Genomic DNA, 27,073 nt, shown 5'->3' on the forward strand with positions numbered 1-27,073 from the left:
TATTATACAGAGTGAAGTAAGTCAGAAAGAGAAAGATAGTATTCTAATGCATATATATGGAATCTAGAAAAATGGTACTGAAGAATTTATTTACAGGGCAGCAATGGAGAAACAGACATAGAGAAGAGAAAGAGACTTATGGACATGGGGAGAGGGGAGGAGAGGGTGAGATGTATGGAAAGAGTAAGATGGAAACTTACATTACCATATGTAAAATAGATAGCCAATGGGAATTTGCTGTATGGCTAAGAAACTCAAACGGGCTCTGTATCAACTTTGAGGGGTGGGGTGGGGAGGGAGATGGGAGAGAAGTTCAAAAGAAAGGGGATACATGTATATTCATGGCTGATTCAGGTTGAGGTTTGACAGAAAACAACAAAATTCTGTAAAGCAATTACCCTTCAATAAAAATTTTTTTTAAAAAGAGACAATGAGGATATGAAGAAATTGGAACCCTCATTCATTGCTGATAGGAATGTAAAATAGTTCAGCTGCTGTGGAAAACCATTTAGTATTTCTTCAAAAAGTTAGTAGTTAAGCTACAGAGTTACCATATGACTTGAAATTCCATGCTTAGATATATACCCCAAAGTAGCAAAAAACAGGTGTTCGAACAAGTGCACGTACAAGCACATTCAAGCTGTATTATTCACAATATCCAAAAGGTGGAAATAGCCCAGATGTTCATTGACAAATGAATGAATAAAGAAGTTGTAGTATATATGTACAATGGAATATTATTCAGCAACAAAAAGGAATGAAGAACCGATACTTGCCACAAAATGAATGAACCTCTACAACATTATGTTAAATGAGAGAAACCAGACCCTAAAGGCCACATATTGTATGGTTCTATTATATTTACATGAAATGTCCAAAATATGCAAATACAGAGAGAGAGAGAGAGCAGGTTGATGGATGCTGGGAGATGAGGAGAGCAGGGAAGAGAGAGAAACTGCTTACTGAGTAAAGGGCTTTACTTTGACTTTTTTTCAGGGGTGAAGCATGCCACATGGCTTGCAGATCTTAGTTTCCCAACCAAAGACTGAAAGCACAGAGTGGAAGCATGGAGCCCTAACCACGGGACTACCAGGGATTTCCCTAAAGGGTTTTACGATGGTGTGATGGAAATATTCTAGAACAATACAGAGGTACGCTTGTACAACAGTGTGAATGTACTAAATGCCACTGAATTAATCATTTTAAAATGGTTAATTTTGTCCTATGTGAATTTCACCTCAGTAAATTTCCTTAAAAATTATGTTATCAGTGGTCTATAAAGCTGAGGCAGTGGAAATTGTCTGTGTGAAGGCAGGAAGACTCCAAAAGAGTCTGAAGCATTGAAATAAGATAATTGTGGCCCAAATGTAATAAACTCAATAGAAGAACTAAAATGTAGGCTGGAGGGGGTAGACAGAGGCCAATATTGAGGTGTTAATAATAAGGAATTTGTTGAGAGGAAATAAGGATATGTCATCATGATATAATTCATGTCTTTTAGAAATTTTCTTTGCTGTGTACAGAGTAGATTTTACGGGGTCATGGAGCATTCAGGGAGTCTGTTTGAGAGGTTCTGTTAGAGATCTAAGCAAGAGACAATGGTGGCTAAATCTAGGATGAAAGCAATGGGAAATAAAGGGACATGAAAAATTTGAGAAATATTTAGGAGCTAAATGTTTGATTAGATTTAGAGGTGCTGTGCTGTGCTCAGTCATATCTGACTCTTTGTGACCCCATAGACTGTAGCCCACCAGGCTCTTCTGTGCATGGGATTCTCCAGGCAAGAATACTGGAGTGCATAGCCATTTCCTTCTCCAGGGGATCTTCCCAACCCAGGGATCTAACCTGCATATCTTACATCTCCTGCTTTGGTAGGTGGATTCTTTGCTACTAGTGTCACCTGGGAAACCCAGATATAGAGAGAATTGCCAAATACAGTTACATTTAATTATTTGGGAAATATTAATACAAAAATTTAACTTTAGGATATGTTGAGGTACAGGGAAGCCTCTCATGCTGCACTCCATGGGGTTGCAGAGTTGGACATGATTGAGTGACTGAACATCAACAACAAAACAAAATTACTCATTCTTTGTTTTTTAAAAATATTTTTTGATGTGGATCATTTTTAAAGTCTTTATTGAATTTGTTATAGTATTGCTTCTGTTTTATATTTTGGTTGTTTTAGCCATGAGGCATGTGGGATCTTAGCTCTCCAACCACGGATAGGACCCTCGCCCCTTGCAAGACAAGGCAAAGTCTTAACCTCTGGACCACCAGGGAAGTCCCTTCATTGCTTATTGAAATTAAAATTCAGTTGAGTGTCCTGTATTTTTAATTGCTAAATTGGGTAACTCTACATGGAAGGTAAAGGAAAGAGAGAATTCTGACATTTTGATTTCTGGTGCTAGCACCTGGCAGGTGATATCTGTTCTTACTGAGACTAGGAACACTGGGGGAGGAATGGATTTTTCTTGGAGGAGGAAGACATCATACATTCAATTTGAAAGTAACTGTATAGTCAGTCGACTAATAAGATTTACAGAATCACTCAGGGAGTGTTTGCAGAATGAAAAGAGAAAAATGTCCAGGATGTTATAGGCTCATCAGTAATTAAAAGATGATCAGAGAAAAAGAAGCCTGCAAAGGAGACTGAGAAGGATCTAGAACATTGGAGGATGAGATCCAGGATGGTGATTGTGTTGAAACCCAAGTTGGAAAGGGTTTCATGGAGGAAAAAGTGTTCTACCTTATAAGGTAGAAGTTACAGAGAAGTCAAATCACTTTTGACTGAAAAGAGACAAGCAGTTTTGGCAATTAGGAGATTTGGGAATACTTAAGAACTACATCCGGTCCCATTACTTCATGGCAGATAGATGGGGAAACAGTGGAAACAGTGGCTGACTTTATTTTTCTGGGCTCCAAAATCACTGCAGATGGTGATTGCAGCCATGAAATTAAAAGATACTTACTCCTTGGAAGGAAAGTTATGACCAACCTAGTCAGCATATTAAAAAGCAGAGACATTACTTTGTCAACAAAGGTCTGTCTGGTCAAGGCTATGGTTTTTCCAGTAGTCATGTATGGATGTGAGAGTTGGACTATAAAGAAGGTTGAGCACTGAAGAATTGATGCTTTTGAACTGTGGTGTTGGAGAAGACTCTTGAGAGTCCCTTGGACTGCAAGGAGATCCAACCAGTCCATTTTAAAGGAAATCAGTCCTGAATATTCATTGGAAGGACTGGTGCTGAAGCTGGAACTCCAATATTTTGGCCATCTGATGCGAAGAACTGACTCATTGGAAAAGATCCTGATGTTGGGAAAGATTGAGGGCAGGAAGAGAAGTGGATGACAGAGGATGAGATGGTTGGATGGCATCACTGACTCAATGGATATGGGTTTGGGTGGACTCCAGGAGTTGGTGATGGACAGGGAGGCCTGGCGTGCTGTGGTTCATGGGGTCGCAAAGAGTCAGACATGACTGAGGGAATGAACTGAACTGAACTGAAGAACTCCTTTGGTGTGATGGTTCAGGGGAAGGAATGCACAGATCTAAATTTAATGGATTATGAAATGACCAGGTAAGGAAATAGAAGAATCTACAAATTAGTATTTAAAGGAGTTTTGCTGGAATAGTCAGTTGTGGTGGTAGAGAACATCAGTTCTGTTTTCTATATGTTGTCTTCATCTGATCATTTACTTTCTGCAGAACACTGAAGCAAAAAATTAATAAGAATCCACTTTATAGACTCTAGACAAATGTAAAATGAAGGCATTCAGTTTTTCAAGGTACTTCCTTTTGTTCTGCAGAGGAAGACCACAACTTTCTGAATGAGAATCAACTTTGATGTAAGTAGTACCACTACAACTAGACTCTAGACAAATGAAAAATGAAGTTTTCCCCCACCCTGTTCTTAAAAAAAGATTTGTTTGATTTTTCAGTCCCAGTGATTAATTTTTTTATTTTTTATGTTAAAACTTTTTTGAATTAAAATTTTTTCCCACTGATTTTTATAGTCATTCTTTTTAATATATGGAGGGTTGATTAACTGTATTTATCACTTTATAGTATGCAGGACAGGTGTGTTTGTGGCTTATAAGCTAGAGATAGGAGATTGTGTCAAATGCTAAGTCAATTAACATTGATTTGGTACATAGTGAAGCCTACCATGTTATAAAAAACAAATATAACTTAAAGGCAAAGAAACACTAAACACCCAGCTAATTTATGGCAAAGCATACTTAGTTTATGATTTTGGTTAATACATAGTTTAACTAGAACAGTGTTCTATGCTCATTTTTATTAAATACTGTAGGTGTTTGCTGGGGCATGAGGTAATAACCCAAATACAATTAAAATGACCATAAAATTAGGGTCTCCACACAGGCTCCCAAGGATGGGTCTGTTTGAGGCTTCTAGTCATCAGCATTGGGTGGTCTGCTATTGGTGCATGATACTTAAATAGAGCTTTTTCCCCTTTAGGTCTGTAAGGTGTTAAGGTGTTTTTATAAAACCCCATAAACCCTCGTTAAACACTTTTTTTTTCATAAAGAAAACTTCAATCTTTATTTGACGTATTTTCTGTGGCACTATTTTGGCATTTTAACAAGTTCTTTAAAGAATCACTCTAATAATTGCATGCACCTCTGGGTGGAGGTGGAGGGGTATTTATTCAGGTTTTTGTACATCACACTGCCTGATCCACTAAGCAACAAGCACAGCATTTTGGTACACTTTAATTTAATAAGGAAAAAAAGATCAAAAGAATCTCCAGGTGGAGAAAGTTAGGCTAATTTGGGTGTTGCATATTAACTGATTGAAAGGAAGGCTTGACTACTGACTGAATTAACTATAATTCAACTGTATTAGATTATTTACTGCGCGAGGGCTTCCAACACCGCAGAAGAAATACAGCACTTTTCCCCACCTTGACACTCCTTATTCCCTTTCCCTGCTTTATGATCCCTGCCTTCGAAAATAGTGTATAACATTTGTTGTGTTTACTATTTTTGTGTCTGTCAGAATGTAAGATTTATGAGAAACAGACTTTGTCTTTTTTGTTCCCTGTTGTATTTTTTTATTGTCTAGGACAGTGCTTGGGACATAATGGCATGCAATAAATATTCCCTGAATGAATGAGTGAATGAGTAAAGGAGTGAACGAATAAATCACATTCTATTTGTTTTCCAAGGTATAGCATGAATGTCAGCTCTCTGAGAGTCCAGATTTCATATGTATGTAAGTTTCTCGTAAAGATCTAATTTCTCTCCCCTTTCACTCCACATTTTGAATCACAGAATCTTGGCATCATTAGGAATAATATTTGTATGTTTATAGGAATCACGTGAAGTCAGATCATGGTTTTTTGATGATGTCATGAAGCACTATTCCATATAAATACATTTGCACTCTAGAATTTCTTCCAAGTAAAAACAGGTGGTCATGTTAACTTTTTTCTTTTTTTACTTTAAAAGAAAGAAAACACCTCAGTTACAGCAATGTTGATATTTGCAGACTCTGTATTTTTAAAAAATATTTAACTGAGGAGGGGGATTCTGGGAAGATGGCAGAGTAGAAAGCACCAGAAATCTGTCCTCTCACCTAGAAAACAACTGCACTAGAAGATGCAATTATTTTGTAATCTGGAGTCTATAGAAAGCTTGCAGCTTCCAGGGAAAGGCTTGGACAGTAAATTGCAGTTAATTTTAATTGATTTCAACTGTTAGCACTGTAGCAGCTTCTCCCTCTCCAAAGCACCAGCCAAGGTAGACAGCTGTGTACTTGATCTTGGAGCAGCTTGAATGCAGTTTGCAAGAGCAAAGGTAGGCATTGAGGACTCTGTACTCTAAATATTGAAGATGTGTTCTGATTGCTTCTTCTGATTGCCTGATCATGGAAGTTCAGACACAGAGGTGGCCAACTATTATTTGTACCACCCCCCTCCAATGTTGAAAGCCTTTCTGATTCTGGTCCAAGTGAATTCCAGGGAAGGTAATGAGTTGGCACCTTCCTTTTTTTACCCTCCTTCATTTTCCTCTTTTGAAGTCAGACAGAGAAGAAAAGGACATTCAAAAGGAACTGCATATCCAGGGGAAATTAGAAAGTTATTATACATGCCTAGGAAAAGGCACAGGCTTAGAAAAGCCCTGCAAAGACTGTAAGTTAATACTTCAGGGCAAGCTTAATCAAAATAAGACAAAAACTAAAACAAGCAGACTCTTTAGAAAGGAGGAGAATCTGATTTTGAGAGAACCACATTATTAGATTCAAGTATCCATTTTCAACAAAATAAAATCTCAAGATATATAAAGAAACCAGGACGTATTGGCCAATCAAAGTAAAGAAATAAACAGGAACTATCATTGAGATAGACAAGAAAGACATACTGCACAAAGATTTTCAAACAACTGCTGTAAAAATACTCAAAGAACTAAAGAAAGATGTGGACAAGATCATAAGAACAATGTATGAACAAAATGGAAATGCCAATAAAGAGAAAATTTAAAAAGATGCCCCAAAGAAATTCTAGAGTTGTAAAGTACAGTAACTGCAATGAAAAATTCACTGGAGGAATTCAAAGTCATATTTGAACAGGCAGAAGGAAGAGTCAGCAAACTTGAAAATAGGAAAATGGGAACTATCAAGTCTGAGGAACAGAAAAAAAAAATAAGAAAGTTCAAGAAAAGTGAACAGATCCTAAGGGACCCGTGGGACATCATCATGTGGAACAACTTACACGTTGTGAGAGTACAACAAGGAGAAGAGTGAAAGGGAAGGAGAGATTATTTGAAGAAATAAAGGCCAGGAATCTCCAAAATTTGGTGAAAGACAGAAGATAAACAACTAAGGTTGATGAAATTCAAGTAGCATGGATTGAAAGAGGTTCACACTGATATATACATTTTAAGAAACAGTTAAAAGTCAAAGACAAAGAGAATCTTAAATGCAACAAGAGGAAAGCAAATGGTAACGTACAAAGTGTCCTCAATAAGATTATCAGTAGTTTTATTATCAGAAAATTTGGAGGCAGGAAGGCAATGGGTGCATATTTTCAAGTGTTAAAAGAAAGAACCTGTCAACCAAGAATCCTATATCCAGCAAAACTGTCCTTGAAAAGTGAAGGAGAAATTAAGACATTCCCAAAATCTGAGCTATTTCTTTGCCAGGAGACCTGCCTTGCAAGAAATCATAAAGGGAGTCCTGCATGTTGAAACAAAAAGATACTAGACAATAGCTTGAAACTTCATGAAGAAATAGAGATCGTAGTAAAGGTAAGCATATGGATATTTATTAAAGTTAGTATTACTGTAACGATAGTCTGCAAGGAGATCCAACCAGTCCATCCTAAAGGAAATCAGTCCTGGGTGTTCATTGGAAGGACTGATGTTGAAGCTGAAACTTCAATATTTTGGCCACCTGATGTGAAGAGCTGACTCATTTGAAAATACCTTGATGTTGGGAAAGATTGAAGGCAGGAGAAGGGGACGACAGAGAATGAGATGGTTAGATGGCATCACCGACTCAATTGACATGAGTTTGCGTAAACTCCGGGAGTTGGTGATGGACAGGGAGGCCTGGTGTGCTGTGGTTCATGGGGTTGCAAAGAGTCAGACATGACTGAGCAACTGAACTGAACTGAACAATAGTCTATGATTCCTTTTATTTTTTATTTTTTTGTTTTCCTCATGATTTAAGAGGCTAATACATTTTAAAAATTTCTTGCTGTAAAAGTATTGTAACTTTTGTCTGTAACTTCACATTTTGTTTTCTATATAATTTCAAGAGGCTAATGTATTCAAAAAACAAATTATTAGTTTAAGTTTTGGACACACAATATACACAATATTGGACACACAATAAAATTTTGTGACATCAATAACTGAAAGAAGTGAGGACATACCTATAAATGAGCAGAGTTTTTTAATGTTTTTGGAGTTAAGTCAGTATGAATTCAAATTAAAGTATTATAACTTTAGGATGTCAAATGTAATTATCATGATAACCACAAAGAAAATAGCTATAGAATATGCACAAAAGGAAATTATAAAAGAATGAAAGCATTTCACTATAGAAAAATTAGCTTAATTTTTACAAAAGAGACTGTAATGCAGGAAATGAGGGACAAGAAAGCTATAGAGCATATAGAAGACAAATAGCAAAATGACAGAAGCGAGTCCTTCTTATCAACAAGGACTTTAAATGTAGATTGATTAAACTCTCCAATCAAAAGACAGAGATTGGAAGAATGTGTTAATAAACAGAGCCAACCAACTGCTGTCACAAGAGACTCATTTTAGATCCAAAGACACAAATAGGTTGAAAATGAAAGAATGGAAAAAGTTATTCCGTGCAAATACTAATCAAAATTTAGTAGAGGTGGCTATATTAATATTAGGCAAAATTGACTTTAAATCAAAAAGGTACAAAAGACAAATGAAGACATTGTATATTAATAAAAGATTCAGTACATCAATAAGATATTACCATTATAAATACTTATACACCTAATAATGGACCATCAAAATATATGAAGCAAAAATTGACAGAATTGAAGAGAGACATTTTCTACAATAATAGTTAGAGACACCAATGTTGTTTTTTTAGTCACTAAGTCATGTCTGACTCTTTGCAACCTCATGGACTGCAGCATGCCAGGCTACTCTGTCCTCCACTGTCTCCTGGATTTTTCTCAAATTCATGTCCATTGAGTCAGTGATGCCATCTAACCATCTCATCCTCTGCTGCTCCCTTCTCCTTTTGCCTTCAATCTTGCCCATCATCAGGGTCTTTTCCAATGAATTGGCTCATTGCCATCAGGTGGCCAAAGATATTTAACTCTCAATAATGTATAGAACAACCAGACACTAAGGAAATAGAGGGCTTGAACAATGCAGTAGGCCATAATAATAGGTGTGATACAGGACACTCTATTTAATAACAATGAAATATTCCATTTAATAACAATGAAATGCACATTTTTGTCAAGTGAATTTGAGATGAGTATTCTCCAGAATAGACATATATTACATCACAAATGAGACCTCAATAGATCTAAAAATAAAGATATCATACAATTATCTTGCACTCATTTGACATGCTAGCAAAGTAATGCTCAAAACCCTTCAAGCTAGGCTTCAATAGTATGTGAACCAAGAACTTCCAGATGTACAAGCTGGATTTAGAAAAGGAAGAGGAACCAGAGATCAAATTGCCAACATCCATTGGATCAAAAAGAAAAACAAGAGAATTCCAGAAAAACCTTTACTTCTGCTTCATTGACTTCACTAAAGCCTTTGACTGCGTGGATCACAACAAACTGCGGAAAATTCTTAAAGAGATGGGAATATAAGACCACTTTACCTGCCTCCTGAGAAACATGTATGCAGATCAAGAAGCAACAGTTGGAACCAGACATGGAACAATGCACTGGTTCAAAACTGGAAAGGAATACAACAAGGCTGTATATTGTCACCCTGCTTATTTAACATATATGCAGAGTACATCACGCAAAATGCCAGGCTGGACGAAGCACAAGTTGGAATGAAGGTTGAGGGGAGAAATATCAATAACCTCAGATATGCAGATGACACCACCCTTATGGTGCAAAGAGGAATTAAAGAGCCTTCTGATGAAGGTGAAAGAGGAGAGTGAAAAAGATGGCTTAAAGCTCAACATTCAAAAAACAAAGATCATGGGATCTGGTCCCATCATTTCATGGCAAATAGATGGGGAAACAATGGAAACAGTGGCTGACTGTTTTCTTGGGCTCCAAAATCACTGTAGACAGTGAATGCAGCCATGAAATTAAAAAACACTTGCTCCCTTGGAAGAAAAGCAATGGCAAACCTAGACAGCATATTAAAAAGCAGAGACATTATTTTGCCTACAAAGGTCCACATAGTCAAAGCTGTGGTTTTTCCAGTAGTCATGTACGGACATGATAGCTGGACCATAAAAAAGGCTGAGAACTGAAGAACTGATGCATTCAAACTGTGATGCTGGAGAAGACTCTTGGGAGTCCCTTGGACTGCAAGAGATCAAACCAGTGAATCCTAAAGGAAATTAACCCTCAATATTCATTGGAAGGACTGGTGCTGAAGCTGAAGCTCCAATACTTTGGTCACTTGATGTGAAGAGCTGACTCATTAGAAAAGACCCTGATGCTGGGAAAGATTGAACGCAGGAGGAGAAGAGCATGACAGAGGATGAGATGGTTGGATGGCATCATCGACTCAATGGACATGAGTTTGAGCAAACTCCAGGAGATGATGAAGGACAGGACGTTTGGTGTGCTACAGCCCATGGAGTCGCAAAGAGTTGAACATGACTGGGCAGCTGAACAACTACAGCAACGCAAAGTATCTTCTCTGACCACAGTATAATGAAGTTAAAAATCAGTAACAAGAAAAACTGAAAAACTCACAAATTTGTGGAAATTAAACAACCAATGGATTAAAGAAAATAATCACAAGGGAAATTAGAAAGTGCTTAGAGACTATTATCATGGGTTTCCCTGGTAGCTCAGATGGTAAAGAATCCACCTGCAATGCAGGAGACTTGGGTTTGATCACTGGAACAAGAAGATCCCCTGGAGAAGCAAATGACAACCCACTCCAGTATTCTTTTTTTTTAATGATGATAAATTTTGGTACAATTTGTATTGATAATAATATATTATGCAGTATTATAATATTTTAATTTCTTTTTTATTTTAAATTATTTTAATTGGAGGATAATTAGTTTACAATATCATGGTGGTTTTTGCCACACATCGACATGAATCAGCCTTGGGTGTACATGTGTCCCCCAATCTGAACCCCCCTCCCCCATTCCAGTATTCTTGCCTGGAGAATTCCATGAACAGAGGACCCTGGTGGGCTTCAGTCCATGCAGTAACAATGAGTTGGATAATACTGAGTGAATCACATTTTGTGTGTGTGTGTGTTTGTCTTTTAGAGACTATTATAGACTTAATGTTTGTGTCCCCCTCAAATCCATATATTGAAAATTCAACCGCCAGTGTGTCTGTATTTTGAGATGAGACTCTTAGGAAGTAATTACAGTTAAATGATGTAGTAAGTGTGGGACCTTGAGCTGATAGAATTAGTATCCTTATAAGAAGAAACACTAGAGAGTTCTATCTTCCTCTCTTTCTTCACTCTCCAGAGAAAGGCCATGTGAGGACACGCTGAGAAGGTGACCATCTGTAAACTAGGAAGAGAGCTCTCACTTTGATCCTTCCAGCTTCCAGAATTGTGAGAAAATAAATTATTGTTATTTGAGCCGCAGAGTCTGTGATATTTTGTTACAGCTGCCCTAGCAGATAGATTTTGGTACCATGAAGTAGGTTGCTGCTGTAAAAAAAAAAAATACCTGAAAATATAGAAGTGGCTTTGGAACTGGGTAAAGGGTAGAGGCTGGAAAATGTGGGGATACATGCTAAAAAGAAATAAGCCTCGATTGCCATGAAGGGGCTGTTGGTAGAAATATTGATGTTAAAGGTGTTCTGCTGAGGAATCTTAGAGCAAAGAGAAGAGCCTCCACCTTCTTAGGGAATACATAAATAAACATAAAGAGAATGTTGATAGAAATATAGATGTTAAAGGCCTTTCTAGGGAGATCTTAGATGGAAATAAAAAACAGGTTATTGGAAATTGGAAGAAAGGCGATCCTTGTTATAAAAGGGCAAAGAAGTTGACTGACTTGTGTTCTAGTATTTTGTGAAACATGGAAGTTGTGAACGATGAAATTGGATATTTAGCTGAGGAGATTTCTAAGCATAATGTTGAAAGTGAAACCAGGGCCCCTTGACTGCTTACAGTAAAATGCAAGAGGAGAGCTATGAATTAAAGAAGGGATTGTTAAACAAAAAAGAACCAGAACTTAAAGATTTGTAAAATTCTTAGCCTTTTCATATTGCAAAAAAATAAGAAAGCATGCTGTAAAGAGAACACCAAGAGTGTGGTTAGACTGTAACTCAGTGAAAAGATTATGGGATTATAAAAGCAGAAACACTACCAGTTTGAATGGAAGGGGACAGGGGTGAACTAAATGAAGGAAGGGGTGAACTAATTTTGGAATTCTTGGATTTTACAGGAAAGGACAGTATGGCTATTTGGCTGTAAACATGTGCTGTCCTTCAAGAAAAGGGAAAAATGGTTCGGTCAGGGATCATCAGGGTCAGGGCCTCAGTTTCAATGAGCCAGACAGCCTCTTCCCAGCAGAGCTGTGGGGACAAGTTCCTGCCTGGGAGAACTGCAGGGGCATGACTCTTACCCAGTAGAGCTGTGGAGTTGGGGCCTCTGCCCCAGTGAGTCCAGAAGGTGGGTCAACCATCACAGTGGGTCCAGAAGGCAGAGCATCAGACAAAATAGGGTTACAACTGGGCCTTAAGATCTAATGTAATTTGCCTTGCTAGATTTTGAACTTGCTTGGGAGCCATCACCCCTTTCTTCCTTCCAGCGTTTCTCTTTTGGAATGAGAATGTCTATTCTATGCCTGTCCCACCAGTTGTGTTTTGGAGGAACATGACCTGTCTGGTTAATAGCTGGACAGGAATTTTGCCTCAGTACAAATTGTACCTGGAGTTTCACCCATATGTGATTTAGATAATTTTCAGATAAGGCTTTGGACTTTAAACTTTAGAATTTGGTGTTAAGACTTTTGGGGCTGTTGAAATGGAATAAATGTATTTTGCATGTGAGGAGGACATGAATTTTGAGGGCATAATGTTATGGACTTAAGGTTTATGTCCTCTCAAAATTCATAAGTTGAAGCCCTAACCCCGGTGTGACTGTATTTGGAGATGGGGCCTCTAGGGAAGAACTAAGGTTAAATGAGGTAAGAAAAGAGTGTCATGATCCAAAAGGATTAGTGCCTTATAAAGAGATATCAGAGAGTTCTTCCTGTCTCTCTTTCTATGTCTCTCTCTCTCCCTCTCTCCACATTCATAAGAAGAGTTCATGTTAGCACATTGTAAGGATAAAACCCAAAGGGAAAGTTCTTACCAGACACCAGCTCTGCAGGCACTTGATCACTCCCCAAAACTGTGAGAAAATAAATTTTTTTTGCTTAAGCCACCCAGTCAATGATTTTCTGTTACAACATCCCAAGCTCACTAAGACAGAGACAAATCAAAATGAAAGCACAGCATACCATTTATGGGATGCTGTGAAAATAGTGCTAAGGGGGAAATTTATGGTTATAAATACTTACATTAAAAAACCAAAAAAATTATAAATCAAATAAACTTAATTTTACAATTTATGAAACTAGAAAAAGAGAATAAACTAAACTCAAAGTTAGAAGAAGGAAGGAAATAATAAAAAGTAGAGCAGAGATAAATGAAATTGAGAATAGAAAAGCAATAAAGAAAATCAACAAAACAAAAAGTTATCTGTAGTATGGAAATGGGTATGAAAATATGAAAATGGGTATGATACATTCAAATAAAATGTTTCAATAAATATTCTAATTAAAACAAAAATGATCAACAAATGATCAAATGATCAAAATGATCAAACAAAATGTACAAACTGTTAGCTAGACTGACTAAGAAAATAAGAGAAGAGTCAAATTACTAAAATCAGAATCGAAAGTGGGAACATTGCTAATGACTTTATTAGAATTAAAAGGATTATAAGACAGTACTGTAAGTGATTGTATGTCAACAAATTAGATAATTTAAACGAAATGAACAAATTCTTAGAAACACAAAACCTACCAAGACTGAATCATGGAGGATTAGAAAATCTGAATAGACCTGTAACTAGTAATGAAATTGAATCATTAATCAAAAATTTCCTAACAAGGGAATCCCTGGAATTGGTGACTACACAGGTGAATTCTACCAAACATTTAAATAAGAATTAGTGTCAATCCTCAAACTTTTCCAAAAATTGATGAGAAGGAAATACTTCATAATTCATTCTATGAAGCTACCATTACCCTGATAACAAAGCCAGAAAAAGAAACTACAAAAAAAGAAAGTAGACCAATATCTTATGAATGTTGATGCAAAAATTGTCAACAAAATACTAAGAAACTGAATTCAATAGCATATTAAAAGGATTATACACTGTCACCAAGTCAGATTATTTCTGGAGTACAAGAATAATTTAACATATGAAAATCAATGTAATATACCACATTAACAGAATGAAGGGGAAAAAAATCCATATGATCATCTCAATTGATGACGAAAAAGCAACTGACAAAATTCAACACCCTTTCATGATGAAACCATTCAACAAACTAGGAACAAAAGGAGACTACCCGAAAAACATAATAAAAGTAATATAAATATATGAAAAACCCCATAGCAAACATCATTCTCAATCATGAAAGGCTGAATGCTGTTCCTCTATGATCAGGAAAAAAGTAAGCATTCCTGCTTTTGCTATGTCTGTTCAGTGTCTGAAAAGCAGAGACATCACTTTGCTGACAAAGATCCATATAGTAAAAAATCAAAGCTATGGTTTTTCCAGTACTCATGTACGGATGTGAGAGTTGGCCCATAAAGAAGGCTGAGCACTGAAGAATTGATGCTTTTGAACTGTAGTGCTGGAGAAGATTCTTGAGAGTCCCTTGGACTGGAAGGAGGTAGAACCAGTCAATCCTAAAAGAAATTGACCCTGAATATTCATTGGAAGGACTGATGCTGAAACTGATGCTCCAATACTTTGGCCACCTGATGCATAGAGCTAACTCATTAGAAAAGACCGTGATGTTAGAAAAGATTGATGGCAGGAGGAGGAGAGGGTGACAGAGGATGAGATGGTTGGATGGCATCATTGACTCAATGGACATGAGTTTGAGCAAACTACGGGAGATGATGAAGGACAGAGAAGCCTGGAGTGCTATAGTCCATTGGGTCCCAAAGAGTTGGACATGACTTAGCAACCGAGCAAAAACAATTCAATACAGTATTGAAAGTCCTATCAAGAGCAATTAGGCAAGACAAAGAAATAAAAGACATCCATGTGAAAGAAGCAAGTAAGATTATCTCCATTCATAGATGATAAGATCTTATATGTAGACTCTTTTTCTGCCCAGAGCTTTAGGTAGATACACTTTATTTCTACAGCTCAGTTAGTAGATTTTGTCTAGTCTTTTTTTTTTTTTAGTTACTAGAAGCACTCTTGGATCCGTGACCTTATGTATGCAGTTCTGTTTTAGCTCCCAGGATAAAAGTCTAGCCTTGAATTCCTTTTCTTTCCCAGGTTTGACACTCTAGCTCTTAGATAGTAAGGCTTATCACTGGTCCTCATTACTTAGTGAACCTCATTTTTTTTTTTTTTTGGCTTCAGCTTACCACTTTCATTAGTTTGATGGGTCTGCTGTAACACAGTACCCCAGACTGAGTGACTTAAACAATGAAAATTTATTGTCTCATAGTTCTAGAGGTTAGAAGTCTGAGATCAAGGTATCAGCAGGCTTAGTTCTTTCTAAGGGCCCGGAAAGAAAATCTGTTCCATGCTTCTCACCCAGCTTCTGGTGCTTTGTTGGCTATCTTTGATGTTCTTTAGCGTGTAAGATGGAAAAGGCAATGGCACCCCACTCCAGTATTTTGCCTGGAGAATCCCATGGATGAAGGAGCCTGGTGGGCTGCAGTCCATGGGGTCGCTAAGAGTCGGACACTACTGAGCAACTTCCCTTTCACTTTTCACTTTCATGCATTGGAGAAGGAAATGGCAACCCACTCCAGTGTTCTTGCCTGGAGAATCCCCGGGACAGGGGAGCCTGGTGGCTGCCATCTATGGGGTCGCACAGAGTCAGACACGACTGAAATGACTTAGCTTAGCTAGCATGTAAGAACATCACCCTAGCCTCTGCCTTCATCTTCACATGATATTTTTTACATGTGTGTGTCTGTGTCTAAACTTCTTTGTTTTATAAAGATACCAGTCATATTGAATTAGGGGCTTGCCCTACTCCTATTATGACCTTATCCTAACTCAAATAATTGCATTTGCAGAGAAACTAATTCCAAATCAGATCATGTTCTGAGGTACTGTGGGTTAGGACTTCAGTGTATGAGTTTTGGGGAAGGCACAATTCAACCCATAACACCACTTTTCAAGTTCCTTCTTCATGTCTAGCACCTGCATGTTTTCTTTTAAGAATTTATAACTCAGTTACTTAATTTTGTTTGGTTGTACTATTTTGTTCAGCATAGGTTTGTATTTGAAGTGAGGGGGCAATGTCCCACATCAATAAAATCCACAAATTGACTGGAATTTTGTTTTTCCATGATTTAAATGGTAAGAAAATTAAAAAAGAATCACCAACTAATATTTTAAAGAAAATTAAATAATTAAGAGCATAAAAGAAGGAACACAAAATATAAAAAAGATATCAATAAGAAAAGGTAGATTTGAAAAATAACAGAGCTTCTAGCAATGAAAAATATAGGTATTCAAAATACAAAATTGATTGGATACATTAAACTGTATGCTAGACCCAACTGAGGAAAGAGTTCATGAACTGAAAGATTGATCTGAGAAGGTAACAATAATGCAGCACAGAGGTGGGAAACGGGAGAAAAGGTAAGAAAAAAAGAGTAAGAAAGAGGGGTTGAAAGATGAATTTTAATTTAAAATTAATATAGTTTTAACTTAAAAGTTAAAATGAGATCAGACGGTTGCTTCATGAGAAGCTCCAGAAAATATGGGAGGAATAGAGAGAACTAGAAATTCCCAAATATGAAGAGATAAAGCAGGGACTTTTTCAGAATTGAGAAAGGCTTTGATTTAGAAAATGTCAACTGTGGTTAATTCCTAATTATTCAAGAGTTGACACTTGCCCCACTGCCTAGGTAAGAAAATGCAAAGGAAGATTTTTAATTTTGTGTTGGTATCTCTGGGAAAAGGTTTTGTTGTGGAAGAGGTTGAAACCACTGGCTATGAGGTAAAAAAGACTTATCTGAAGCCTTCTTACATTTTTCTTCATTTCCAACTCATATTAATGACAATGATAAAAATTATGCCCTTTTAGTTTTTGAATGATATAGCATCAAACTAGAATTTAGTGCATTTGTGATATTGACCAGGTTAATGAATTAAATAATATATTAAGCCTTAAAGAAAATTTAGAAAATGTTTAGACTTGAAGCTATGGACATACATTCTTAGGGTGTGGATTATAATGTTAACTAGTATGCAGTTCTTATTCTGAATGTAATTCTTGTTTTGAAATTTAAACAATAAACAATATTTTATACATATTTTTGCTTGAAGTCACATTTTGTCATATTTGGCTGCAAAGCATATAGTAGAATCAGCACAGTGCCTATCCAATGGAAATATGAACAGGACCACACAAAACGGTTCCACTGTGTCATTTTGTTCAATGTGGCTTCAAGAAAATAAACTTTTCTCACCACAAAAACTTGCTTGTCGTTTCCCACTTTTTAAAATGATCACTTTTAACTTTATTTCCAGCACCTTATCCCTTTTCTAACCGTTGTCTACTCTAAAGTGATTTGTTTCTTTTGCTCTGGAATCCCTCATTCTTCATTTTTTTTTAAACCACATTTCTAACTATAAAATGCATATTATTAAAACATGTTAAGCTTTTGGGATAGTTTGATGTTGGTAATGTAAGACTTTTGGCTCATTCACTTAGAATTTTGTGGTATTTATATTTTCAGTATATTTGATATTTTTTCTATGTGTTTTAACTTTTAGAGATTTTCTTTTAGTGCATAGTTGAGAACTGGCTTAATTCTCTAAAACATTCAACTTAAATTTTATTCCATTTTCTTTTTCAGTCTGTTTATCAGACAATGTATTGATGGGCATTTTTTTATCCGAGAATCTTAGATTTTCTTGATTCTAACCCAAGACATAGAACTGATCTTCAAAACAGACATGAATTATTTCCAGATATTCTAATAGGTGAGAGACAGAGTAACAGCCTCATGTGCCTTGCACCAGCAGAAGCTCAAGACCTGGGCTATCATGATACTATTTCCAATCCTTCACAGGCTGTACTTTCTAAATGGTAACATCCTAAACAGAACCCAATATTCTGATAAGGATTTGGTACAGAATATTGTTGAGGGGAATTTTAAGTCCCTAATGTCATTCATTTTAATACATCCTTATATCACATAATGTTTTTACTTATTTGCTTCTCAGTTTCAGTTCCACTGAAAATTTGGACCAGAGAGTTCTCTGTTGTGGACAGCTTTTGTTGTGTGTAGGTGTAGTAGTTCCCCTGGCTTCTATCCACTACATGCCAGTAGCACCCTCCTCAATCATGACAGTCAAAAATGTCTCCAGACAAACTGCCAAATGCGTCCTGTGTGATAAAACCATCTCTTGTTGAGAACAACTGGTTTAGGGCATTGTATTGCAAACTCATTCTGCTCGTGATCAAATCTAGTCTTGACTCACTCCCAGGTGTTTTGTCCTTAAAAACCTGTCAACTGTGCTTTATTCTGCATATGAATGATTTATTTTAGTTTCTAAGCATACACATTTTGTCTTCATTTTCACCTCATTGTATAAGAAATTTACCCAGCTCATCAAAGTCATTTGAAACTTATCTTTAACAGAATACAAACAACGTTATATATTCAATGTTTAAAAATTTCGAACATTAGTAAAGATAAGAAATATAGGGATTATCCCTGTGAAGCACAACTTGGAAGTGTTCTCCAAATTGATAATGTATCACTAGTAATTGGCTTTGGAGAAGGCACTGGCACCCCACTCCACTACTCTTGACTGGAAAATCTCATGGACAGAGGAGCCTGGTAGGCTGCAGTCCATGGGGTCCCGAAGAGTCGGATATGACTGAGTGACTTCACTTTCACTTTTCACTTTCATGCATTGGAGAAGGAAATGGCAACCCACTCCAGTGTTCTTGCCTGGAGAATCCCAGGGATGGGGGAGCCTGGTGGGCTGCTGTCTACAGGGCTGCACAGAGTCGGACACAACTGAAGCGACTTAGCAGCAGCAGTAATTGGCCTTTGAATGTGACCCCCAAATCAGTCATTCATTTATTTAATGTAACATGGCCCCAAGCCTACTTTTCTAAATGTCTTTAACTTTGTTTTGTGAAGCAATGAGAATGCCCTATCAAAATCAGGAAAGATTACATCTGTACTTACTCCATTTAATTGTCTCTCAGAGTTTCTTTTTCACACAGTCACATTGGTTGCTTGCTAGTGAGTGAGTGGAATCTTTCTTGAATTACAGAGGAGGGCACTGTGTAGTCTGTGCTATTCTTTGAAAATGGGGTATACTGAGGATGGTCAACATCTGGCGATAAACACATTTTTATAAGTCACAGATGGTGAGGAGTGGCACTTCTCTTATAGACAAGAAAACCTATATGGTAGGCAGTGCAGTGGTAAAGAATCGGCTGTCAATGCAGGAGACATAAGAGATGCAGGTTCAATCCCTGGGTCGGGAAGATTCCCTGGAGAAGGGAATGGCAACCCACTCCAGTAATCTTGCCTGGAGAATCCCATTGACAGAGGAGCCTGGCAAGCTACAGTTCATGGGATCGCAGAATCAGACATGACTGAGCACTCTCACTTTTTCAAGCATTGTCCATCATCTTTTCTCCCAGACTTCTTCCATCCCTCCCATTCTTCCTTCATTTGTTTATTGTCCATTGACCTATTTAGTCAACTAACAATTACTGATTACTCACTGCATGCCAGGCATTAAGAATACAATGAGAAAAACAGTAGGGACTTTGGTGTCACATAGCAGAGAGACAGTTCAAGGAGTAGGGTGAAGGAGAGAGGTGCCAGTGGTAAAAGAATCCATCTGCCAATGCAGGAGATGCAAGAGACACGTGGGCTTGATCCTTAGGTCAGAAAGGTCCCCTGGGGAAAGACATGGCAACCCGCGCCTGTATTCTTGCCTGGAAAATTCCATGGATAGAGGAGACTGGCAGGCTGTAGTCCGTGTGGTTACAAAGAGTCGGACACGACTGAGCACACAGACACAACAACATGTGCAGGAGACAAGTGAACAGTTGTCTGTGTTCCAATGTACTGTACGTGGTGATATATGCTTCTATTCCACTATAGGAATGTGCACGAGAGGTGGTGCCAGGGAGTGCTCCTCAGAGCGATGTCTAAATTCAGAATTAGGAATTGTTCTGGAGAAAAAGTGGGAAAGATATTCCAGGTTATAGGAGGGGAATGAAAGAAGGCATGATTGGGGAAACACAGATGATTCAGTCTTGATAGAAAGTTCTCCTCTTTCATCAGAAATAAATTGAGGAGGAGACACTGAATATAGACCACCTGTGATTTACATAAATATAATTAGTGCCCACAGCTCATGACTATTTGTTTTTTCCTCCCAGTGTCTACTGGCAATGGGAATATCTAAAAATTGTCACATCATTTTTGAGTGGATATTTCTTTATGGAGACATAAATGGCTTTTTCTAATGGAGTATCAGCTAAAACACTGTTGCTTGACATGATGCTGACTTTCAAGTTGGCATTAATTTATTCTATTTCTCTATGAGAATAATACCATAATACCACATGATGCTATTTTATGCCAGTATTTTTAATTGTCATGCCTAGTGAAAAAAGAAGGTAGACACTATATAACCACTGTTTAAATCCCAAGGAAACATTCTCTTTTACTTATTCACAATAGTGATGCCCTCTTTTCTTTCTACATCTTTTTTCTTTTCTCATTCCTTATTTTCTATTCATTCTTTCTTTATCTCTGGCTTTAGAACTCTTGCCTTCATTCTACCATATCTTGTTATATATAAGACTAGACTATGCTGGCTGTTCTTTAAGGGGATAAAGAATTAGATCATAGATAATAAATAATCCTCATATTTGCTTGTAGATGGGCAGAATCGTTTTTGTACCACTTTATTATAAGTTGAGAGCAGAGACTAATCTTGCTCATCTTTGTTTAGTAATTCAAAAAAATTAAACCAAGACATGGATAACTACCTCAAAATTACTATCCTACACTTTGCAGATAAGGGAAGATGTAAAATAAGCAGTGGCCCTCAGAGAGTTTGTAGTAAGTCAAAGAATCTATCAGTATCAAGCATGATGCTTTGAATTGATTCTGCATGTAATTTGTCAATAATATACAGAATAATTGAGGTCATTGGATGATTTTTTAATCCAACTGTTAATTGAATGTCTCTTTAATTTTTTAAAATACTTGGTTATAATACATTCAATTACAATGGATGTTCATTTCTGCCCCAATTTGATTCCTTATATTAAAGTTCTTGTTGTTTTATTCTATTTTCCTATTTACTGTCATCACTGCTGGTGAGTGCATGCCAAGTTGCTTCAGTCACGTCTGACTCTTTGTGACCCTCTGGACTATAGACCACCAAGCTCCCCTGTCCATGGGATTTTCCACGCAAGTATACTGAAGTGGGTTGCCATGCCCTCCTCCAGGGGATCTTCCTGACCCAGATATTGAACCCACATCTCTTTTGCCCTGCATTGGGAGGTGGGTTCTTTACCACTAGCACCACTTGGAAAGCCCTCAATAATACATAAAATATTCCTATGTGCTTTCAAATAACCATTCTTATAGTTGAAAAGCCATGATATATTCTTGTACGTTTCAGCAATGATTGCTATTTCAATGATAGCTGACATTTCTAGAATTTACATTGGGAAGATATAATTTGCTGTCATAAACTCTCCTTGATATCATAAGCATGTCCTACACAGCCTCTCTTGAGAAGGCTTGGCTCACACTGTTAGGCATCAATATCTAAGGTAGCCGAAAAAAAGAGGTGGGATAGCCTTGGTTTTGTAGAAGGAAGTTATGGCCCTCAGAGATGTCCACGCCCTAGTCTCTACAACCTGTTAATGTTCTATGATACAGGGCAAAGAGGAGTTAAGGCAGAAGACAGGTGGAAGATTCCTACTCAGCTGATTTGAAAATAGGTGAGTTTGATGTAATCCCACGGGCTTTTAAGAGTGTAAGTGGGAGGTAGGAGAAGTCAGAGTAGAGAGATGTGAAAAAGTCTCAATCCCTTGCTGGATCTGAAGGTGGGAGGAGGCCAGAAGCCAAGGAACGTAGGCAGCCTGGAGAAGCTCAAAAATATAAGGAAAGAGTCTTGTTTGGAGCCGCCAGAAAGGGATGCAGTCTGTTGACACCCTTATTTTAACTCAGTGATACTCATGTCAGACGTCTGACCTCCAGAACTGTAAGACAATAAATTTGTGTTGTTTTAGACCACTGTGTTTATGGTTAATGATTACCAGACCAACAGAAAGCTGATATACGATTACAGAGAGGGAGTTGAGATTGGATGGAGAATTCATCCAAGTGGAGTCTACCACAATACCAATTTTCCTGTGATTTAGAAGACAAGATTATATAAGAAGAATTAGAGCATTGGAATATCAAACAAGATGTCTTCTAATTAGACATAAATAGCCTTTGGTAATGGCAAAGTCTGATGTAAACTAAATGCATCTGAATAAAGAACTCACATTTTGCTAAATCCAATCAATTATTCTCAATTATATACTGAATTTCCTATCATCAGTTCTTTTTTGGCTATTCTTTCTAGGGGGTAAGAATAAGATTACACTCGACATTATCGACAGCCAATTTTCTAAAACATTTGCTTATTTATGGCCATCCTGGATCTTCGTTGCTGCATGGACTTTTCTCTAGCTGTAGGGAGAGCGGCTACTCTCTAGTTGCAATGTGCAAGTTGCTCATCCCGATGGCTTGTTGTGGAGCACAGGCTCTAGGCTCATGGGATTCAGTAGTTGCAGCACCTGGATTCTGGAACGCAGGCTCAGTAGTTGTGGCACATGGCTTGGTTGCTCTGCGGCATGTGGGATCTTCCTGGATGAGGGATCAAACCCATGTCCATACATTGGCAGGCAGATTCTTTACTACAGAGCCACCAGGGAAGCCCCGACAACTGACTTTCTGACGATGCTATAGCAATCACTGGATCAACTGTCACAGACTCAGAGTATGTTATGAGTTCAATATTCCCTGTTTGGAATTTTTGTTGTCCTAAGGTTTTCCTGTGCTTTGTAGAAATACTGCTTTCTAGGATTTTGGCTTAGTAGGAAATGTTTTTGTTATTTACTATAGGATCCCGAGAAATGACTTCCATGGAAAAATGTAAATTCCTGTACGACTTCCATAGAGTTGGGCATAAAAACTGACACAAACATTTAGAATAACATTTAGTAAAATTTGATGCTGTAAAGAGCAGTATTGCATAGGAAACTGGAATGTTAGGTTCATGAATCGAGGCAAATTGGAAGTGGTCAAGCAGGAGATAGGAAAAGTGAACATTGACATTTTAGGAAAAAGTGAACGAAAATGGACTGGAATGGGTGAATTTAACTCAGATGACCATTATATCTACTACTGTGTACAAGAATCCCTTAAAAGAAGTGGAGTAGCCATCATAGTCAACAAAAGAGTCCAAAATGCAGTACTTGGATGCAGTCTCAGAAACGACAGAATGATCTCTGTTTGTTTCCAAAGCAAACCATTCAGTATCGCAGTAATCCAAGTCTATGCCCTGACCAGTAATGCTGAAGAGGCTGAAGTTGAATGGTTCTATGAAGACCTACAAGACCTTCTAGAACTAACACCCCAAAAAGATGTCCTGAATATTTTCATGATAGGGGACTGGAATGCAAAAGTAGGAAGTCAAGAGATACCTGGAGTAACAGGCAAATTTGGCGTTGGAGTACAGAATGAAGCAGGGCAAAGGCTAACAGAGTTTTGCCAAGAGAACACACTAGTCATAGCAAACCCCCTCTTCCAACAACACAAGAGAAGACTCTACACATGGACATCACCAGATGGTTGACACTGAAATTGGATTGCTTTTATTCTTTGCAGCCAAAAATGGAGAAGCTCTATACAGTAAGCAAAAACAAGACCAGGAGCTGACTGTGGTTCAGACCATGAACTCCTTATTGCCAAATTCAGACTAAAATGAAAGAAAGTAGGGAAAGCCACTAGACCATCAGGTATGACCTAAATCAAATCCCTTACAATCATACAGTGGAAGTGAGAAATAGATTCAAAAGATTAGATCTGATAGAGTGCCTGATGAACTATGGACAGAGGTTCATGACATTGTACAGGAGGCAGGGATCAAGACCATTCCCAAGAAAAAGAAATGCAAAAAGGCAAAATGGTTGTCTGAGGAGGCCTTACAAATAGCTGTCAAAAGAAGGGAAGTGAAAGGCAAAGGGGAAAAGGAAAGATATACCCATTTGAATGGAGAGTTCCAAAGAATAGCAAGGAGAGATAAGAAAGCCTTCCTTGGTGATCAGTGCTAAGAAATAGAGGAAAGCAATAGAATGGGAAAGATTAGATATCTCTTCAGGAAAATTAGAGATACCAAGGGGACATTTCACGCAAAGATGGGCTCGATAAAGGACAGAAATGGTATGGACTTAACAGAAGCAGAAGATATTAAGAAGAAGTGGCAAGAATACACAGAAGAACTATACAAACAAGATCTTCATGACACAGATAATCACAATGGTGTGATCACTCATCTAGAGCCAGACATCCTGGAATGTGAAGTCAAGTGGACCTTAGGAAGCATCACTACAAACAAAGCTAGTAGAAGTGATGGAATTCTAGTTGAGCTATTTCAAATCCTAAATGATGATGCTGCACTCAATATGCCAGCAAATTTGGAAAGCTCAGCAGTGGCCACAGGACTGGAAAAGGTCAGTTTTCATTCCGATCCCAAAGAAAGGCAATGCCAAAGAATGTTCAAACTACCGCACAGTTGCACTCATCTCACACGCTAGCAAAGTAATGCTCAAAATTCTCCAAACCAGGCTTCAACAGTACGTGAACTGTGAACTTCCAGATGTTCAAGCTGGATTTAGAAAAGGCCAACGAACCAGAGATCACATTGCCCACATCCGTTGGATCATCGAAAAAGCAAGAGAGTTCCAGGAAAACATCTACTTCTGCTTTATTGACTCTGCCAAAGCCTTTGCCTGTCTGGATCACAATAAACTGTGGAAAATTCTGAAAGAGATGGAATACCAGACCACCTGACCTGCCTCCTGAGAAATCTTTATGCAGGTCAAGAAGCAACATTTAGAACTGGACATGGAACAACAGACTGGTTCCAAATAGGAAAAGGAGTACGTCAAGGCTGTGTATTGTCACCCTGCTTATTTAACTTCTATGCAGAGTACATCATGAGAAATGCTGGGCTGGATGAAGCACAAGCTGGAATCAAGATTGCCAGGAGAAATATCAATCGCTTCAGATATGCAGATGACACCACCCTTATGGCAGAAAGTGAAGAAGAACTAAAGAGCCTCTTGATGATAGTGAAAGAGCAGAGTGAAAAAGTTGGCTTAAAACTCAACATTCAGAAAACTAAGATCATGGCTTCCGGTCCCATCACTTCATGGCAAATAGATGGGGAAATAATGGAAACAGTAACAAACTATTGTTTTGGGGTTCCAAAATCACTGCAGATGGTGACTGTAGCCATGAATTCAAAAGACACTTGCTCCTTGGAAGAAAAGTTATGACCAACCTAGACAGCATATTAAAAAGCAGAGACATTATTTTGTCAACAAAGGTCTGTCTAGTCAAAGCTATGGTTTTTCCAGTAGTCATGTATGGATGTGAGAGTTGGACTATAAAGAAAGCTGAGTGCTGAAGAATGGATGCTTTTGAACTGTGGTGTTGGAGAAGACTCTTGAGAGTCCCTGGGACTGCAAGGAGATCCAACCAGTCCATCCTAAAGGAGATCAGTCCTAAATATTCATTGGAAGGACTGATGCTGAAGCTGAAACTCCAATACTTTGGCCACCTGATGCAAGGGACTGAGTCATTAGAAGAGACCCTGATGCTGGGAAAGATTGAAGGGCAGGAGGAGAAGGGGACGACAGAAGCGACTGAACTGAGCTGTATCACTTTCCTCCTCTAGTCCATCAATATTGCTAAGTTTACCCTACTAAATATATGCAAAATCCACGGTATCCTATTTTGATGCCAAAATGAGAACTTAAAGCTATGTAGAGTATATTTATTTTCTAAAATATTATCTTTCAGAAAGGAAAAGCATTGATATTTTCTTGCTTGTCCCTAAAAAACGGTCTTCTGTTGGCTCTGGACTTCATTGTTTGGAATGTCAGTTGTTAGTTTGTGCACTCGTATGTCACAGTAAAAATATTCTCTTGCTTTTTCTTTTAACCCCTATTATTTCATTTTCGTTGAAGAAAATTATTAACCTATATTCATGATTGGTGTGATAAATTGATGAAAAAATTGGTCTCAATTCTCTATCCCTTTTTGTAATGATACCCTTTGCAATATGGTTTTATAACATCTTACTTCAGTCCCCTGAATCTGGGATGGTTTTGTGACTTGCTTTGATCAAAAGAATGAAGCAGTAGCAACAGTTATGAAATTAGGCCTTCATTATTTCAACTCTCTCTTGGACACCTGTCTCCACTATGAGAATAAGTCCAAGCAGCTTGCCTGAGGATGATAAATGTATGAAATGGGGCCGAGGTGTCCTGGCCTCTAAGAGCCAGCGCCCAGAAGCATAAGCGACACCCATCATTGACCTACGGCTCACCAGAGTGGTAGAGGGGAACCCATGTAAGACTAGAGAAATCACTCAGCTGAATCCAGCCTAAACTGTCATCAAAGAAGTTTCAGGTAAATTGTGTGGTCTTAAGCTATTACTTTTAGGTTGGTGTGTTACGCAGTCGGTAATAGCTAACTGATGCAACATGGAGGCCTATGAATGCTCTGAAGTTGTGTTAAAATTTGGTGTGTATTTTTGTTTTTATAGGAAGAACTTTTAGCATTTAGCAGTTCTCAGACAGCTGTGGTCCAGAAATGTTTTATAAATCATTGCCTTCCTTACTGATTTAGTGATAGACTTAATTACATTCACCTATTACATGAAACTATTTGGATTCTGATGAAGACAACTTTTCATTAGAGTGGGAATAAAAACAACAAACAAGCAAAAAGTGAAAAGAAACATTTCATGAGTAGAGGTGTGCATGCCCATGCACACTTTTGTCAATTGAACTGGAAATCTTTGGATCTTTTCTCTAGGT

General features: G+C 37.8%; 1 protein-coding gene across 4 annotated transcripts in view; it reads left to right on the plus strand.

The window, feature by feature from the left end:
* ANAPC10 (anaphase promoting complex subunit 10) overlaps nucleotides 1-27,073 on the plus strand; it is a 168,641-nt gene that overhangs the window by 124,372 nt on the left and 17,196 nt on the right. For all 4 annotated transcript variants that reach the window (XR_015144168.1, XR_015144169.1, XR_015144165.1 and 1 more), the window contains one exon: nucleotides 997-1,151. The gene's annotated coding sequence lies outside the window, so the exon portion shown is untranslated. The remainder of the gene's footprint in view (nucleotides 1-996; nucleotides 1,152-27,073) is intronic.

The sequence above is a fragment of the Bos grunniens genome, chromosome 17 (genome assembly GCF_055505025.1).
Source record: "Bos grunniens cultivar Pamir isolate PY7600 chromosome 17, Bosgru_T2T1.0, whole genome shotgun sequence".
NCBI classification, from domain to species: domain Eukaryota; kingdom Metazoa; phylum Chordata; class Mammalia; order Artiodactyla; family Bovidae; genus Bos; species Bos grunniens.